The sequence below is a fragment of the Fukomys damarensis genome, unplaced genomic scaffold (genome assembly GCF_012274545.1).
Source record: "Fukomys damarensis isolate Sample0158 unplaced genomic scaffold, DMR_v1.0_HiC HiC_scaffold_11, whole genome shotgun sequence".
Classification (NCBI taxonomy): domain Eukaryota; kingdom Metazoa; phylum Chordata; class Mammalia; order Rodentia; family Bathyergidae; genus Fukomys; species Fukomys damarensis.
In genome coordinates, this window is record NW_022900923.1 from 29,737,878 (window position 1) to 29,756,542 (window position 18,665).

The window sequence follows — 18,665 nt, forward strand, 5'->3', positions numbered from 1 at the left end:
TGGATTTGTAGATAGGATCTTTAGAAAGCAACAAGCGCTAGGTTAGATCATGATTTTGGGTCCTCCTGAGGGGATTAATGGCTTAATAACGAGGTGGGGGGATTGCTTTCTTTGCAACATGTGAGGATACTGTGATAAGGAAACCATCTACAAGCTAGGAAGAGGGTCCTCAGCAGTCCTCATACCCCACTCTTATTGCAAATTTGCAGCCTCTCAAACCCTTCAAATAAATGTTTGCTGTTTTAGTACTCAGTCTGTGGTATTTTGTCATGGCAACCCAAGATGGCATTGGGTGCTCTTCCCTCCTCTTCTAACCTATTAGAACTGTCCTTGATGTTCACCCTTGGCTCTCTTCGCTTTGCTGCATTTCAGAGCACCTGATACTTCTGACCACTAGGGAGCCGGATTTCCTCAAATCTCACACACAAGAGCTGATTTCTTCTTGTTGTCCACTCCCCCACAAATATGACTGCACTTGGCATCTTACTGATAACTCGTGAATCTCCAGTCCATGATTCTTCTCTGATACACAGGGCCATATATCCAATAGCTTTCTTTGATTTCTCTTTTTATGTCTTAAAATTATCTCCAAATGGACATGTCCATAAATGACACCATGTCCATAAATGGCACCATGGACTTACTGAATAAGTGATTATTACACATAATCACTCTGGATAAAAACCTAGTTATCCTTAATATATTTTTACTATTCATTTAATTTATCATTCAATCCTAACTTTGCTTTCTATACGTATTTCAAATTCATTGCCTTTTCCTATCTTCATTGTCTACTGTTACTTCCTTAGTTTAGCTTCTGTTAAACTATTCTGCTTGTCTTTTCTCTATTCACTGTACTACATTTCAGGTGAGGTGTGCATCATGAGGATGTAGACTGGTATTTTCATATGTTAAAAGTACTTCTTGTGCAATGCTTACAGGATCCTCCATGGACTGGGCCTGTTTACATCTCCTGCCTTACTGGGGCTTTCTTTGCTCTCTGATTTCTGTCTGCACTAGTATTATTTCACTTCTTGGAACTAGTATTGTTGCATCATAATGCCTTCTAAATTATTCTCTTTCATTAGTTGTCCTTTTCTTCTCTTTCTTCAAATTAACTCAGTCATTAAATCTCAACTTCCTTATCATTTTCTTAATGGGTCTCCATAACTAACTTGATTTCTGCTGTATTTGATTCTTTTTAATTCCAGTTATTACTTGATGTCACTAAGTGAAATTGCTAATTTCCATTTATGATGTAGTCATGTGGCTATTTGATCAATATTTGTCCCCTCTAGTAGACTGCACAGTTTATGAGGGTCAGGGATATTTCCAGGTTTTTGTTTTGCTCGTTTAGCTTTTTCTCAGTACTATATATTTAGAAAGGAAATCAGTGTCTGTGAGGATGAAGAATAAATACCATTTCAACGAATTTGTTCAAAACCCCAAAACAATGATGGGGATATAGTACTTCTGTATAAATGTTTGTCAAACAAAAACAGCAAAAACAAAGCAAATCTCAGCATTCTAAGAACTGAATAGGGCATTTGACTTTTTCTGTCACAAGTTGCCTTGGTTATACATAGCAGTGGGTAGTCTAAGCTACTTTCAGCAGCAATAAAATCTAAAAATCAAAAGAAATATAGGGAAGAAGTAATGACGGCTTCAAGTTAATTAACTAAAAAACACTAGAAATTGTTTAGGCATATATACACTTCTGCTTTTATACATATTCAGCTACAATGAGAGAGCATACAATGATCGACTCTCAGATAACCTTTAATATTACTCTTTGGATTCATTATCATTTATATATTATTTTTCAGTGAAGACCTATCCTTATTTAGCTGCAAAGTTACTATCATAATTATAAGAACCAAGTGTTCAGGTCGAGGTGGGCTCCCTCTATGCCCTTTGCCCACCTCTGTGCCCCTTGCCCACCTCTGTGCCCCTTGCCCAGAACAGAGCTGCAAAAATTCCATTCTGTGTGACAGTCTCCCTGTGTTCTGTTCCTCTTTTCAGGGCAGGCTGTTTTAGGGCATCTCCACCCTGTTTCTGTTCCTCTTTTTATGATCCAAAGATGAATTCTCCCTGCTTAAGATAATTTGATTTAGCCAACATAGGTATTAGTCATAGCTGACATAAGTAGCCACCTGCTGATATCATTGCTTACACATGTAGTCTTTGTTAATTAGTTTAATCAGATGTTCTTTAAAAAGAGGAATTGATTCTGTGAACGTAGGTGTTAGTAATTGTCCAGTAAGTGCCCTCCCAGTACCCCTCAAATATCCAATAGTAAGCGAGAGGTAAAACTAGGACCTACAAAAAGGAAGAGCCTCCCTAACCCCTATAATCCTGCGTCAAAGGTGGATCTGGGCTCTCGGTCTGAAGCCACTCTGATGGTGACACCCGAGGGTCCAGGTTCGAGCTTGCAATAAATTCCTCTTGCAATTGCATCTGACCTGACTCCTTGGTGGTCTTTGGGGACTTTGCGACTTGGGCATAAGAATAATCACTTTATTTCAAAATGTTCTTTAATTTCCTGAAGATTTGAGTTAATGCCTGAGTTGGGGTGACATTCTTGGTTGAATTAACTGCAATTAGTGATACTAACCATAGTCAGACTCCCATATCAAAGCAAGACCTCCTTAAAAGAAGATAATATATCTTAGGCTCTGAAACTACAAACAATAGCACATGCTGAATATTTTCTTAATATTTTTCAGACCTGACTACTTTTTTATGAATTCTATGTATTTTAAAGTAAGTGGAATTATCATTCCATTAATGAATGTAAGTGCATCGAAGATGCATTAGATGCTTTTAATTTATGAGTCATTTAAGAAAATGATTCATTTTCCAACTGATGGGCAAATGGGCTGTTTCCAAGTTTTTGCTATTACAAACTGTGCCACTATAAACATAGGTACGCATATATCACTGTGATATGATTCTTTTAATTCTTTTGGAAAGATACCCAGCAGAGAGATGGCTGGGTCAAATGGAACCTCTAGTCCCAACTCTTAGAGGTATCTCCATATTGATTTCCATAGGGGTTGCACCAGTCTGCACTCCCAACAACAACAGAGAAGGGTTCCTTTCTCCCCACAATCCCGTCAACATTTGTTATTGGTTGATTTCTTGATAGCAGCCATTCTTTGTGGGGGTAAATTGGAATCTCAGGGTTGTTTTCATCTGCATCTCTTGAATGACCCGTGATGTGGAACATTTTTTTCATATATTTACTTGCTGCTTTTACTTCTTTGTCTGAGAAATGTGTGTTTATTTCAGATGCCCATTTTTGAATCAGGTCTTTATATTTTTTGGGGGGTTGATTGTTTTGAGTTCTTTATATACTCTGCATAATAATCCTTTGAGGAGCAGCTGGTAAAATTTCTTTCCCACATTGTAGGTTGTCTCTTAATTCTGTTGACAGTTTCTTTTGCAGTGGTTTTTCTATAAAATGGAATACTACTCAGCCATGATGAGAAATTAGATTCATTGATTGGAAAATGGATACATATTGAGGATATACTCCTAAGTGAAATAAATAAGTCACACAATTATAAATACTGAATAGTTTCTCTGGTGTGAAAAACTATAATAGTACATAAGATCCTAATGAGCTAATTGACAATGTGAAATAGGAAGAAAAGGGCTAAAGGTTTAGGAAAAGCGGGTAGGGTAGGGGAAAGGTAATAAGGTAAAAGAAAAAATATGAGAAAATGAAAAAATGGAAATAAAGTGTTTTTAAATGGGGAGGGGAGGAGGGATGAAGGGAGGGCAGGGACAAGGGGAAAAAATGAGAAGCAAGACCTATCATGTAAAGGTGCAAGATCCCAGTAATGAATATAACTGTACTATATACCTAAAATGTACCAATAAACTCAATTAAAAAAAAAAAGAAAATGATTCTTTCCTCTTTCTGGTACATGTGCTCTTGATAACTGCAACCCCTTAACCTTTGGAAATTTTTAGATATCCTTTTATGCACTTGTTCCATACAAAATTACCTAGTAGAATCCTCTCCTTATCTATGATTCCTGATATGTCTGAAACAATAAATCTCAGAATTGTTAAATGTAAATATGTAATAACAGAAAAATATCATAGGACACATAAATGAAGTAATAAGTGTGAAGACTGTATATAGACATTTTTATGGCTTGGATTTGAAATATGGTCCAAAAGCCATGTGCCAAATAATTGTTTGTTGATGAATTTTAGGGACGTGATTGGATCAAGAAGGCCATGATACCATCAATGGACCAACTCACTAATGAAATAGAGATGTGACAGCATTATTGGGAGCTAATGGAAAGAGGAGGAGGGGCCTAGCTGAAGGGAGAGGATTATGGAGAGGTGACTTTGGGGACTGAATCTGATCCCTGGCCTCTTTCTTTCAGCCTCTCTTTTCTTTTGTTCAATTTCCTGGCTGGCATTAGGTGAGCAGATTTCCCCCACTGGTCGCAACTTTTAGCTTTGAGGTTTCTGCCTCGCCAGAGACCTAAAGCAGTGGATCTGGCTGACCATGGACTGGAACCTCTGAAATCCTGGGTCAAAAGAAAGCTTTGTTCCTTTTAGGTTGGCTTTGTTAGGTCTTTCGTCACAAGTGATAGAAATCTCACTAACACAAACATCCATGTTTTGGAAAACTTCGTTATTGTCCCTTGATAGTCTCTTGCATGGAAATCAAGGAGATACTTTCAAAGTATCTGGTTTATGTCCGTCCTCTGCTCAAGCTCTCTGACGGTTTCCGATCAGCATAATGTCCGATGCCGTACCACAATCACTTACACCTTCCCTATCCCGGTGCCGCCTCATACAGAATCCCATGTCCACAGTGCTATACCCCGCTCACTGACGCTTAGCTGTATCCCTTTTTGTTACAGTGCAAACTACCAAACTGAAGTTTCTATGGAGAATTTCCATTTACTGCTTTCTCTAACAGGAGCTCTCTTTCCTCAGACCATCTTCAGATCTCGTTCCCTCACTTCATTCAGTTGTTTCGAATGTCAGGTCAAGGGTTCTCTGTCTCTGTCTGCCTTTTAAAAATATTCATCCCTAATCCTTACCCCACAGCCCTCTATTTCCTATACAGCCTCATTTCTTTTCTTAGAACCTACATTTTGCAAGTCTTGTCAAATATGTATTTGTCTCTTACCATTCTCTCCACCTAAAATATTTGCTTCAAGAGCACAGATACATCTCCTTTATTTTGATAATAGTCTTATGATGTAGAAGAGTCAGATCTTGGCAAATTATAAAACTCAATGAATATTTATCAAAGGAATAATTATAGTGGAAAGGCATCACCTCTGGTCAATTCCTGCTGAAGATGTCTTAAGATTGTTGCTTGTTTGTCACCTTCTGTAATTTATGTCTGGTGATTTCCCTGACTAAATATGAGTCATAGTAATTTTATGTTTTAATTACTTGAAAAAGGACAAACTACGTATAATATTTATTTTTCAAGTTAAATCAATTATCTTCTATGTCTCTCCCTTGGGTCTGACGCAAGTTCCATAGAGGATTTTGAATATTATTTCATGGCCTTAAATCAGAAACTATTTCTACCACATTTCAGCCATCAAATTAAGTAAGATTAAATTAAAATATAATTATACTTAAACATGAAAAATGGAAAATATTTTAATAGGGAAATCTAATTTTCTTATTAAGATAGACTGTAATAGTTTAATCTTACATATTCCCCATAGGAATAGTTCCCTTTTCACTAGATACTTATGTTATCACATATAATAGTCACAGCAACAGAAAATTAATTGCAAGCAAGGTAAGTGGGAATTGTGGATAGATAAAAATAAAGAGCTACTAAGGAAAAAAAGTTTGTTATAATTTATTGAAATCTTCCCATGACAACAGAATTTTAGACGGGGCATCACCAATTTCTTGTCTCATAGCAGCTACTATATGCAGTAATCTTTTATTAGACCACATTTTCTGTCCATATTGTTTACATTCTCTGTGTGAAATTGGAACAAATGCAGAACACATCATTCTGTTTTCACCCCTTTCCCTTTTTTCCCTCCCTCTCCTTCCATTGCTTGTTTTCTCCCAACTATACATAAAGGGTGATATAAAGTAAATTTTAAAAGAGAGAGCAGAGGAGTTAATCAGTACACGGTAAAAGTATGATTGACTCAAGTCCATAATAGTACTTCTAACGCCCAATGTTGCGTTTTAAAATGACAATCCTGCTGCTTCTCTGCCTTAATGTTTTCCACTTAAAAAATGTGTTACTCAGCTTTCTGTTATCGCGATAAAATACCTGAGATAAATACTTAAAAAGAAAAAGGTTTTAGGAGATTATTGTCTGTTGGCCCTGTTGTTTCCAGGCCTGTGGCAGGGAGCAAGTGGTAGGGCGAGATGCTCACCTCAGGGTAGCAGGAAAGCAGGACTGAGCTCAGTCAGCCAGTCAGTGGAGACAGTGAGAGTGGAAGAGGTCAGCCTTTAGCGATCCTCTTTGAGAGCACTGAGTTCAATCCTGCCACTAGGACTCGTCTTTTAACGATTCCCACCACTTCCGGTAGCGTGAAGCTGAGAACCAACCCTTTAAGTGTTGGGCTTTGGGGAACATTCCAAATCCAAACTCTAACATAGAGTAGAAACCAGAATTCTTACAATGGTACTGACGGCCTTACAAGAGTTGGGCCCTGTTCCCTCTGACTTTATCTCTTACACCAACTTCATGTTCCGTCCCCTCCGCAGTGGGAATATTCTTCTGTCTTTGTACACAGGGCCCAGTCTCTGTATCCAGGGCTTTATCTTGCTCTTAAGTGTCCCGGCAACTCCCCTCCCTGACAGCTTTGTTCAATCATTTTCTCACTCTTCTCACTTTTAAAAATTATTTCCCCTCATGTCGAAGAGTTCCCAGATATGCCTGCAGCTTTACCCATTTCTGTTATTTTGTCACCATAGAATGCACTAAAAGATAACGTGAAATAGGAAGAAAAGACCCAGAGGGGAAGGCAAAGTGGGATGGGTAGGGAAAAGGAAAGAAGGGAATGGAATTACTACGAGAAAATTCAAAAAATGGAAACAAACTCTTTGTAAATAGGGAGGGTGGAAGGATTGGAAGGAGGGCGGGGTGGTGGGGAAAAAAAATAAAAGCACCAACATATAACATAGAAAGGTGAAAATTCCCAATGATGAACGTCATTGTATTGTATACCTAAAGTGCATCAATAAAATTAATTTAAAAAAGAAATAATAGATAATGTGAAATAAGAAGAAAAGGTCCAAAGGGGAGGGGATGTGGAGGGATTGAGGAAACAAAAGAAAGGAATGGAATTAATACGAGAAGAGGAAAAAATGGAAACAAAGTCTTTGTAAGAAGGGAGGGGTGGAGGGGTTGAAGGGAGGGCAGGGAATGGGGAAAAGTAAGAAGCCAGATAGATATGTGAGGGTACAAATTTCCAATGATGAATACCATTGTATTGTGCACTAAAATATACCAATAAAATTAATAATAGTTTTAAAAAATACACTATTTTTTAAAAGTTATTTTGCTTATTCTCTATTAAACTGTGAATTTTTGAGGAATTATTGTCTGGTCTAATCATTAATCTATTCTTAGCACCTATACACAGGCTTTATATATAATATCCCACTTATTGGATCAATGAACAGCTCAATGAACTAACAATTATTGAGTGTTTACAATGTTCCAGGCACCATTTCAAAAGCATTTTAATATTGTCAACTTAATTGAATTTTGTTAATTTCTATCACTAATTTTCATTTTTTGTTTTAACCAACAAATATGCTGCTCTTAATTATTCAACAAGTTCAGTGATTACTGTACGATCCTGTGGTATGGCTTGGGAATACGTTAGCAACTATCTTAAGAGACAGTTGTGTCTACAGTAGTCAACAGTTTTTAAAAAGTAGTGTCAGGAAGGTGCTAATAGCGAGGTCTGTCCAGGGATTTAACAAAGCACAGTAGAAGAGACTTAAATTAGATATAATGTCAGAAAAAGCTTTCTAGAAGAGGTGCTTGTTGGTCTTTGTTTGAAAGATTATTAGAATTAAACTGCAACAAAGTGCACACTCCATTAAGAACACACAGTGTGTAGATTAGTGTAAAACAGTATATATGGAGACATGAAGGTAATTTTAAGCTAGAAATGGCATAATCAAGGCATTACATTTTAGAAATTTCAGTTGAGCTTACATTTTTTTTTTACATTTTATTACAAATATTTTATAAGTAAGGGACCACACAGGAGGTCTAGAAGGTGGTACTGTGCTATGGTATTTTTCTAATAAAGATCAGCTCCTGAATAATGAAAAAAATGGTAGGTAGTACTAGGAGGAGCAAGGCAGGGCATCGTAAAGTGTTATAGAAGGTTTTACTAAATTATAGTTAACCAGTGTGTGTGTGTGTGTGTGTGTGTGTGTGTGTGTGTGCATGTGTGTGTACTTGTGTTCTTAGACACAAATCATGACAGGAAACCAATACCCAATGCCATTTGTTTCTTTGTGTGCACTATCATTTTGAAAAATTCTGCTTGACTGATAATCAGTGTGATTATATAGGAGCAGAAAAAAATTGACCTTTTAATGATTACTTTTGTCTAATTCTTTAGGATGAAATATTATTTTCACTTCAGCTTTACTCACTTTATTAGAATATCCCTGAGAGCACAGGTTTTATGTCTCAAATGTTAGGAAAATAGACTTCAATTAAAAAAATAATTCAATAAAATATCAGAATAAATATAAAGCGTATGTTTTTGTCAATAAAGCATGACTTGAACTTAAATTTTGTGGAAAAATAAAATAGTGATAGAGAAAACTGACAGGTCTGTTATCTTTTAAATACAATCTCTCAAGCCCTTATTTAACAAAAGCTTTTCTGTTGATTCATCTAAATGTTGCCCTTTGATGAGCTTTAGACTTTATCAGCTTAAAGAGTTCAACCCTCAGATTAATGGGCAGACTGTGAACCAGATGTCTGTTGTCAGGGTTGAAAACCCAATTAAAATGGAGGCCATGAAGGTGAAAGGAGCTAAGGGTCAGCTAAAGCCCGTCTGAGCAGGGCACCAGCTGGTAGAAATCAGAGATTTTGTGCTACATTGGCAAATCTGTTAGGGAAGCTAATCCATACATGCTTTTATCAAATGCTTTGAAACTCTTAAACCACATGGGATTTAGGGAGATATTCTTCACAACAATTTCAAGAAATGTTTGCCCTGAGAGATGTTCCCAAAAAGTAAAACACAGTTCTGGAAAAAAATCCTTAAGACCTGTGTACTGGTACAGTTATCAAAATCTGAGTAACACATTTTAAATTATTTCTAAGCACTTTTCTGCCTCTATATATTCATATACAAATAAGTGGCTTATTTATGTCACTAACTCAATAACCTGCTGCAAAAAATTCTTACTACTTCCTTTTTCTTCCTCCGTCCCACCTGTCATGCTGTTCGGAATCCACTTCTGATTAATCATTCTAAATCATGCTCCTAATATGTCAGTATTTTGAAAAATCTATGAGCAGGGTTTACTAAGCCAATGAGTTTTCTAAGTCAATTCAAAATTAGTTTCTCCTAAAGGCACACATTTATATGATCTTAACTAGTCTTTCTCACTTTCATAAGTTTATTTCCCACATGTTTGGTCGGGTGCTTATCAAGGCTCTAAAAATAGTTACGCAAATAAATTCTCCCACCTTCCTGGGTTTTACACTTTTTTGATTGGAGGAAAAAAAATAAACAAAAGGAAAATATAAACATAAGAGCCAAAAATTACTCTAGAAGAAAAATAACAGTATAAAAATGAGTAGGAATCGGTGTGGTGTAGTGTAAGAAGTTTTCTTCTTTTTTAAATGATATTTAGAAAAGTTTCACAGAAGGGTTGTTTATTTATTTATTTATTTATTTTTGCCCCGGGGATCAAACTCAGGACGTTGCACTTGGGAGGCAGGCAGCAGAACCACTGAGCTAAATCCCCAGCCCCTGAAGGATAATTTTTGAGCAGTCCTTTGAGAAGGTGAAGAATGAGTCTCAGATGTAAACGGACTTTTTGTAAGAACTGGAAGGAAAGAATAGTATGCCGATAATGTCCTGGGAGTCTGGAGATTTTTCTTCAGATAGTTTTTAGTTTTTCAGTAAAATATTAATGGAGCCTTAGGCAGAAATGAAGGTGAACAAGAGACATGACATTTGTGAAGAGAATAAAGTGTGAAAGAATAACCTGGAGGATGAGACATCAACAAATCGGGCAAATGCAGGGTTAACGCCACATTGGGTCAGGAAATAGAGAATTTGAATGTGGTCAGGAGAAACAGTAAATGAGTAAAACTGAGTTTATGGAGGGTTGGGTTATGGCTGCCAACAAAATTTACAGTATCACAGTGAGTATAATTTTTGAAATACAGTGAACAGAACAGTCATTGCTGAAGCAGGTATCAAAGTATTGCGCTGCAGCATATTAGAAACTGTACCTATGTAACTGTTGAAAACTTACCAAGATGTATGACGGAGTAATTGAAGTCAGAAAGCGTATTCTGGATGGAACCAAACACACGAACCACAAATGTATAGGTGAGTACAAGAAGGAACTATATAGTGAGTAAGAAAATCAGTCTGAGATTCAAACTTGGAATTTTGAAAAGGAAACGTGATAAGAATTTGAAGGAATAGAGAGACGTCCAGTGCATCTCCAACATTTCCAGGTCTAGAAAAGAGTGAAAGGGGGGACATTCCACGCAGCCATGAATATGAGAAGGCGAGGAACATGGGGAGCATCTCAGAAGCTGTCAACCGCGGCAGCAACAACGATCCGCATTTCATTCCAGATCCAGTACTTTCCAGTGCTCTGTGCTGAATGTAGTGGGTAACATTTGGAATCTTAGAGCACCTTCGTCCAAGATAGCATTGAGGAAATGGAGTCCAGGAAAAAATCTTAAAAATAGCATTTGCATTTGAGAGTATCCTCATCGATACAGCAGCTGAAGGCACCGAGGCTTGGGCGCCAGGGACGGGGGGCGCTATCAAGACAAGTGCTCTCTGCACACAGCGCGTGTTTCCCTGAAAATAAGACCCAATCAGAAAATAAGTGCTGGTCGTTACCATGATGAGGGCCACTGTGGTGCAGAAGATTATACCCAAATATTCTCTCCCTCAGTGGCTACTATGTCCTCTGTAAGGGCACATATGGCAAGGTGGTTGGGGCTGGCATTTTTGATTTCTACCTTTCAAAGTTGATTATTTTCCATTTAGGTCTGATTTTCAGGGAAACAGGGCATTACTTTCATCTTCTACTCTGTTTCCATTGTTTTACTGAGCTACTTCCCCTCCTTCCCCACTCTTAAAAGTTTTATATATTTAAAAATTAATTTTACTGGTACATTTAAGGTATGCAATATAATGACATTTATCATTGGAAGTTTGCACCTTTATATAATCTGTCTTGGTTCTTATTTTTTCCCCATTCCCCTGCCCTCCCTTCAACCCCTCCACCCCCCATCTACAAAGACTTTGTTTCCAGTTTTTCTTTTTCTCATATTAATTCCATTCCCTTCTTTCTTTTCCCCTACCCCTCCCACTTCCCCTTTGCACCTTTTTTTCCCCCTATAATTTTAGTTTTTGAGACAAGGTCTTGCTAAATCTCTCAGTCGCTCAGGCTGGCCTTGAATTTGTTGATCCTGCCTCCTACAGTGCTAGGAGTAAGGCTTCTGCCATTTCACTTGTTTCCTTTTTGTATTTAACTTATTTCCCGTTTGTCAAGAAAATATTGTCTGACATAGTTACCCTTCTAAAAATCATTGCAAAATGTGGTTTGACAGGAAAGGCAAGTATATAAAAGAGTTGGGAAGGCCAGTGAAGTTACAGGTTTCCCTTAAAAGAGTTGTTTCTTTTATCCTACTAGTAGTTAATTACAGCTTTGATGAGCATCTCGGCAAATGTTCCAAATAGGACTCAGCTGAGCTTTATCAGTTAGCAAGTGATACACACTACTGCCTATTGTTCTCAGAACTCCTTTTCACCCTGTGTCTTTATAATATATTTTCCTCACTGTGAAGTTGTCACCTCTACCACAGCAGAGCTTGTTGACCTCAGATAGCAATCAGAATGGACTTTACCAGGTGTCACTGAACATAGGGTTTTATTTATATCTGTGAGCTCTGAGGCCAGGGATACACATCTGCTTTGTGAACTGTACCAGCACACCCAATACATTACCTGCAATAAATATTTTGAATGTGTTATAAATTTTGATTTTTAAAATGTTTCTAAAATATTGGTTAAAGTGTTAGATAACTCAGGAACAAAGTAGGCAAATAAAAGATGAACTTGAGGAGATTTCCCAGACCATAGTAGAAAAAGACAAAAGCAGTAACATATCAGAAAAATATTGCAAAAAATGTTCAAAGGTAAGTCAGAAGACACCAGAAGCCAAAGAGGAAACTCTGACAGTAAAAATAAAAACAAATGAATAAAAGAACTAGGCAAAGACTTAATTACTTATACTGAAAAGCTGGTCAAATAATAACTGGGACAATAACATAAAAGATGCTGATTTGAATTTTGGAAAATTTCTAAACTCCAAATGCAAAGTTTGTCGTGAGTCTATAAGACAAAACAATGATAGGTCTTATGGCATAGAAATCAAACAACAATCAGATTTCTCATTAGTAAAAGGAATTCTTGGGAATTCATCAAACATCTTTTAGAATTCTAAACCTACAATCCTTTTTCTCTTCTTTTCTTTTCTTTTTGTGATGTTATTTGAGATCTCATTTTGATACCAGTTTATGGGCTAAGGAAGCAGTATTCCTAGAACAGACCGAGAAGCTAAAAAACTGAATGAAAAATATCTCAGAAAGAAAATAAATACTGCAACAGAAATTGTATGATTAAGCAAAATTATTTGACAGACCTACTTGTAGAAATGATACATAAGGAAATTTTCTATCTTGATTAGAAAAACATGAAGAAATAGAAGAAACAAAAGGCAAAGAATATCTCCAGGCTGATCATGAACACATACATTAGAATGCTTCACAAATACAGGGGAATATTTTCAATATTGTTAAATAATAATAAAATACTGCTTTATCCTAGCTGAGAAAAGAGAAAGGAGTTTTCTGGAAGAAGGGTGAGGAAATATACCTGCCTCAAAATTTGCATTGGAAAGGGTCTATAAAAATGTTTAAACGTCATATGCTTTTTTCAATATTGAGGATATACTTAGAAGAATAGAAATTATAGAATTGTCAATAGGAATACGTATGACAACACGAGAAAGAGTTGAATTAAGAGAGTATACTCACAGTGTTACGGGATCGTTAAAAATGAAATGGAGCTGCGCGTGCCAGTGGACTTGGAGGGTTGCATTAAATATTGTTGAACTAGAAATGTAACATCCAAAAAGTACTTGTGATTTATGCTCCTATGTGTAATGTGTATATGTACATAAATAAAGTGTACATCTTTTATACATGATCAATAAGTTTCTGTAATATCTTATACTTGTTTTTGTATTTGTATGTTAATAATAAAAAAACTATTGGAAGATGAATACCATTTTGTTACTCTCCGTGAGAAATTGATTTAATAAATCCAGGCAAGTGGGGAGACTCGGGCTGTGCACTTGCAGCGCTCGCACCTTGCTTGCTCCCTGCCCACCTGCCTCGCAGCAGCACCCTGAGGTATGTGGTCTGCTTCGGGCGAGGTCTTGCCAAACTGCCACGTCCGGAGTTACTGGAGTTGCAGAGTCAGTTATTAGACTACAAAGGAGTTGGCATTAGTGTTCTTGAAATGAGCCACAGGTCATCAAATTTTGGCGAGACTGTTGGCAGCACAGAGAATCTGGTGCAAGAATTGTTAGTTAGGCCAGATAACTACAGGGTGATTTTTGTGCAAGGAGGAGGGTGTGGCCATTTCATTGCTGTCCCCTTGAACCTGATTGGCCTGAAAGCCGGAAGGTGTGCTCTGTGGTAACAGGAGTGTGGTCAGCTAAGGCTGCAGAAGAGGCTAGGAAATTTAGGACTGTGAATATCGACTCCCCTAAACTTGGGAGTTAAACCAAAATTCCAGACCCAGGCACCTGGACCCGGGCTGACCCGGATGCCTCCTAGGAGTATTTCCATGCAAATAAGGCCATACACGGTTCGGAGTTTGATTTCATCCCTGATGTCAAGGGAGCAGTCCTCATTTGTGATGTGTCCTCCAACTTCCTATCCAGGCCAGTGGTTGTTTCCAAGTTTGGTGTCTTTTTTGCTGGTGCTCAGAAGAACGCTGGCTGTGCTAGGATCACGGTGGTGATCGTCCGAGATGACCTGCTGGGGCTTGCCCTCAGAGAGTGCCCCTCAGTCCAAAGTACAAAGCACAGACTCTTGCTGTACAACCCGCCTCGGTGTTTTAGCATCTACGTCATGGGACTAGTCTTGGAGTGGATTAAGAACAAAGGCGGGGCAGTAAACACGGACACACTTAGCTCCGTCAAATCTAAGAGGATTTATGACATTATTGATAAGTTTCAAGGATTCTATGTATGTCCAGTGGAGCCCTAGAATAGAAGCAAGATGAATATCCCATTCCGCATAGGCAGCGTCAAGGGAGATGTTACACTAGAGAAAAGATTCCTCGATACAGCACTTGAACTCAATATGATCTCCTTGAAAGGACATACGTCGGCCGCAGACATCCGGGTCTCTGTATAACGCCGTCCCCACTGAAGATGTTAAGAAGCTGGCTGCCTTCATGGAAAATGTTTTGGAAGGTCATCAACTACGAACACATCCTGATTAGTATGTGCTGTGCCCTAGAGCAACGAAGTTTAGAGTAACTTGGGAAATGGCTGCAAAAACATGCAGGACATGGTATATTTTTCAAATGAACAGTTTTTACAGATTCTTCTGTTTGCAAAGAACACAGCAAAACGTCCAGAGTTCTGCAAGGCTGACAGGACCACCAACTAACGGCCTTCTTAGTCCTGACCTGAAATGGAAGCATTTTAACAAATCTTCCCAGGGCTTCCAGTCTAATTTTGCCTTGGCTGTTGTTTCTTTTTAGGTCGATGTCAGCATTGGAATTTGCCTGGGACTTAATTGTGCCAGAGGTAGTTATTTCTGGGGTCCCACAAACACAGCAACGGTTTGGGGACACAGCTATAGTTCGGAATCGAGACGGTAGTGGGGTTTCTTAGCCTCCAGAGCTGTTGGTGAAGGTCGGTGTGGACAGTGTGATGAGTGATTTGGAGTTCAGGCAAATGGTGGACAGTAGAGCTCACCTTGTATTGTTATTCTCATAAAGACGTAAAGTGACTTACTATATACATGTTTATATACTAAGGTCTGTTTTTAATACCATATAATTTACATCTCTGTGCTGTTATATTTCTAATAAAGTGGTTCTCTGTGATACATTTAGAGACTATTCGAATTTGTCAAATAATCCTTGTCCGTGTGCTGCTTCATGAAAAGGCTCTGGCAATTACATGATTCAGTTTTACTCTCTTTTGAACATGTGGAAGAAATGGTTGGTTCTTCGTTTTTCATTTATTAAACTAAAAATCTGTTAGACCCCCTTACCCTTTATTGACTTGCCTGCCTTCCCTGTAGTGATTAACCAGAGTGATCTGTGAGTTCTAGAAGGTCTCTGTGAAGGGTCCGCCCCGCTTTTTTGTCAGTATTCCGTGTTGACTACACGGAGAATATTAAAGTCCTGAAACACTGAAAAATATCCAGGCAAGGGAAATGAGTGTTTACTGAAATTATTCTATGGAAAATTAATGGCATACTGTTGCATATTATATACTATATTATTATGCTAATACATATTATTATAATAGTATATAACATAGTTTACAATATAATTAATACTGTATGTATATTATGTACTATGCGTAATACATGCTATTATGTACTATGATGTATATTATATACTACAATATAACAGTACAATATATTCATGACACCAAAGCACCACTTCATTACCTGCTCTACCAGTTCTTGAGAGACAGAAAAAAACATAATTTTTAAAAGGAGCATTTAGGCTGCCAAAATTGTAGTATATTCATTCTCCACAATTCTGTTGGGATAACCAGGCATTATGTGCACCATTATATAATATTACAGGAGCATACCACTCTGCAATGCTTTCTTTCTAAAATATCTTTGAAAAAAATCAGTCACATATTACCAATATTTACAGAGGAAAAAGAATATTATCTGCATCTCAGAATCTTCTCACTCAGGCTCCAAGTCGCTACCCTTCTCCCCACTGTGGCTTTCACGATCACCTCTAAAACAGATTTCCCAGTGATGTTTAACATGAATCTATTCAATCTTATATGTCTACATTCCATATGTAAAACTATAGAGAGAACTTGTGACCAGCAGCATAAGTAAATAAATTACCATATCCAGCAGATAGTTCACTCTCTAATATAATTCACACAATCATTGCAGTGAGAGAGATGAGAAGAGAGGCAACTGCTAAAAATTTCAAACGACAAAGACAAACTGAGATAAACTGAATTCAGGCTCTTTGATTGCATCCCAAATAGAACTAAGTGAAAAAGCCATTTTCATAAAATTGGAGCAATTTCAATTAAGACTGAATATCTGTAATACTTAGAAATTATTTTTAACTATTTTGGTTGTGAAAACTATATGTGGCTAGGCGGAATAATTTTCTCGTTTGGGTAGCATAATGAAATATGTAGGGTTGAAATGTGACCTTATCTATAACATGTTTAAAATTTTACAGGAAGAAAAGTGTTGTTGACAAAAATGACAAACTATTATGCATTGCTCAGTCTAATCTAGGTTACAAATAAATGAGCATTTGTTATGATGTGCTTTCCTCTCCTTTTCTATGTGATTGAACTTTTCCATAATAGAAATTTCAAGAAATACCTGTAGAGCATGCCAGTATACAGCATAGATCAGGACAGAATAATTTAACTAATTACTTCAGATTCATCTGAGCTATGTTATTTGAACTTTTGTACACTTTAGTCACCTTTTCTTCTTCATATTTGTACATCTATATAATTTATATAAACTGTATAGTCATACCATTTATCTATCTGTCTGTCATCTATTTTATGATGTTGTTGTTAATCATGTAAACCTTTAAAGAGGTTAATCCAAATTTCCTTTCAAAGAATTTCACAGTAATAGATATGTTCGAGCTTGTTTAAATTTCAGTATTGCTGGAACCCACTTAAAAGGCTTTTTCTTCAAAATTCCATTTTCTTTTGCTTTCTAGAAAATCAATAGGAGTTAAGTTGGGGCTGTTAGCCAAAATTGCAAGATTTTAACTCACACCTATAGATACATCTATTTTATAATGTTGCTAAGTAGACTTGTTATTAATTTCAAAACAGTTTTTGAAAAATTGTATCTGAATCTTTTATTCCATAGAATATCTTCATTTAAAATATGTGAATATTCTTTTTTCCAGGTGCATCTAAGAAAATATGACTAAATACCAAATGTAATTTTAAGGAAAATTTTTTATTGGTAAAGGCCTGGTATGCTCTCAAATTTGTTTATTCTGTGCTTTCAAAGGTCCAGGATAAGATACTATTGACCTAGATTTGAGAAGGTTACTATAATATCTGTCTTTCAGGAGACTAAGTCATTTATGGACTGTCAAAAGGATAGATGCTAATTATTGATTGCTATCTTAAAGTGCAAGCATATCTGTGCCTTTGTTACTATGGCAGATGTAGTGTGTAGCTTCTGGTTTTAGGTCTAACAGTCTAAGTTGAACTTTAATATAAACTTAAATATTCTTGAAATTTCAATAGTAAGTGTGGTCCATACTGAGTTTTCTTTTTCTTTTTCTTTTTCTTTTTTTCTATTTTTTCCTCATTGAGTTTATTGGTACATTTTAGGTATACAGTACAGTTACATTCACTATTGGGATCTTGTACCTTTACATGACAGGTCTTGGTTCTCATTTTCTCCTCTTGTCTCTGCCCTCCCTTCACTCCTCCTCCCCTCCCCATTTACAAACACTTCATTTCCATTTTTTCATTTTCTCATACTTTTTTCTTTTCCCTTATTACCTTTCCCCTACCCTTCCCATTTTTCCTATACCTTTAGCCCCTTTCTTCCTATTTCACATTGTCCATTATATCACTGAGTTTTCTGTTATAAAGATGTTACAAACATTTCATATAGATTTGTAACTTAGCTTGAACTGGAGAAATAAAATGGTTTAAAACATACAGTTAAGCAATCTGATAGATCATTTCAACTCAGTTAGAAACAATTCAAACTCACTGAATAAGTACCATTTATCGATTTGTTTATTTTAAGATACACACAATTCCCTTGAAATTCCGCCCATCTTAATTGCACCCACTGACTTTCATTTGGCTGCCTGTTATGGAGAGGTCTCATTGACAGGCCGCTTGTTCTTTCAGCAAGTGGTGGATTTCAATTTACTCTTCTTTGGCGAGAAAGCAGAAAATTGGTTTCTTTGCACTTGTGTACCTGTATCAGAAAGGAAATACTGACACTTAAAACCCCACTTCCACAGTAATACTTTAATTTCCATTTGATCTTTTATACAAAATCTGGATTCATGAACTTATTTACAATAAGAATCAACTTTGCAGAATAAGTAAACTGATTTAGATTATTAAATGATCAAATACACACACACACACTATAT

The 18,665-nt window shown here is 36.9% G+C and overlaps 1 pseudogene; it reads left to right on the top strand.

Annotated features, from left to right (window-relative positions):
- The first annotated feature begins 10,498 nt into the window (after positions 1–10,498).
- LOC104870045 lies at positions 10,499–14,783 on the top strand (annotated as a pseudogene).
- The last annotated feature ends 3,882 nt before the right edge of the window (positions 14,784–18,665 follow it).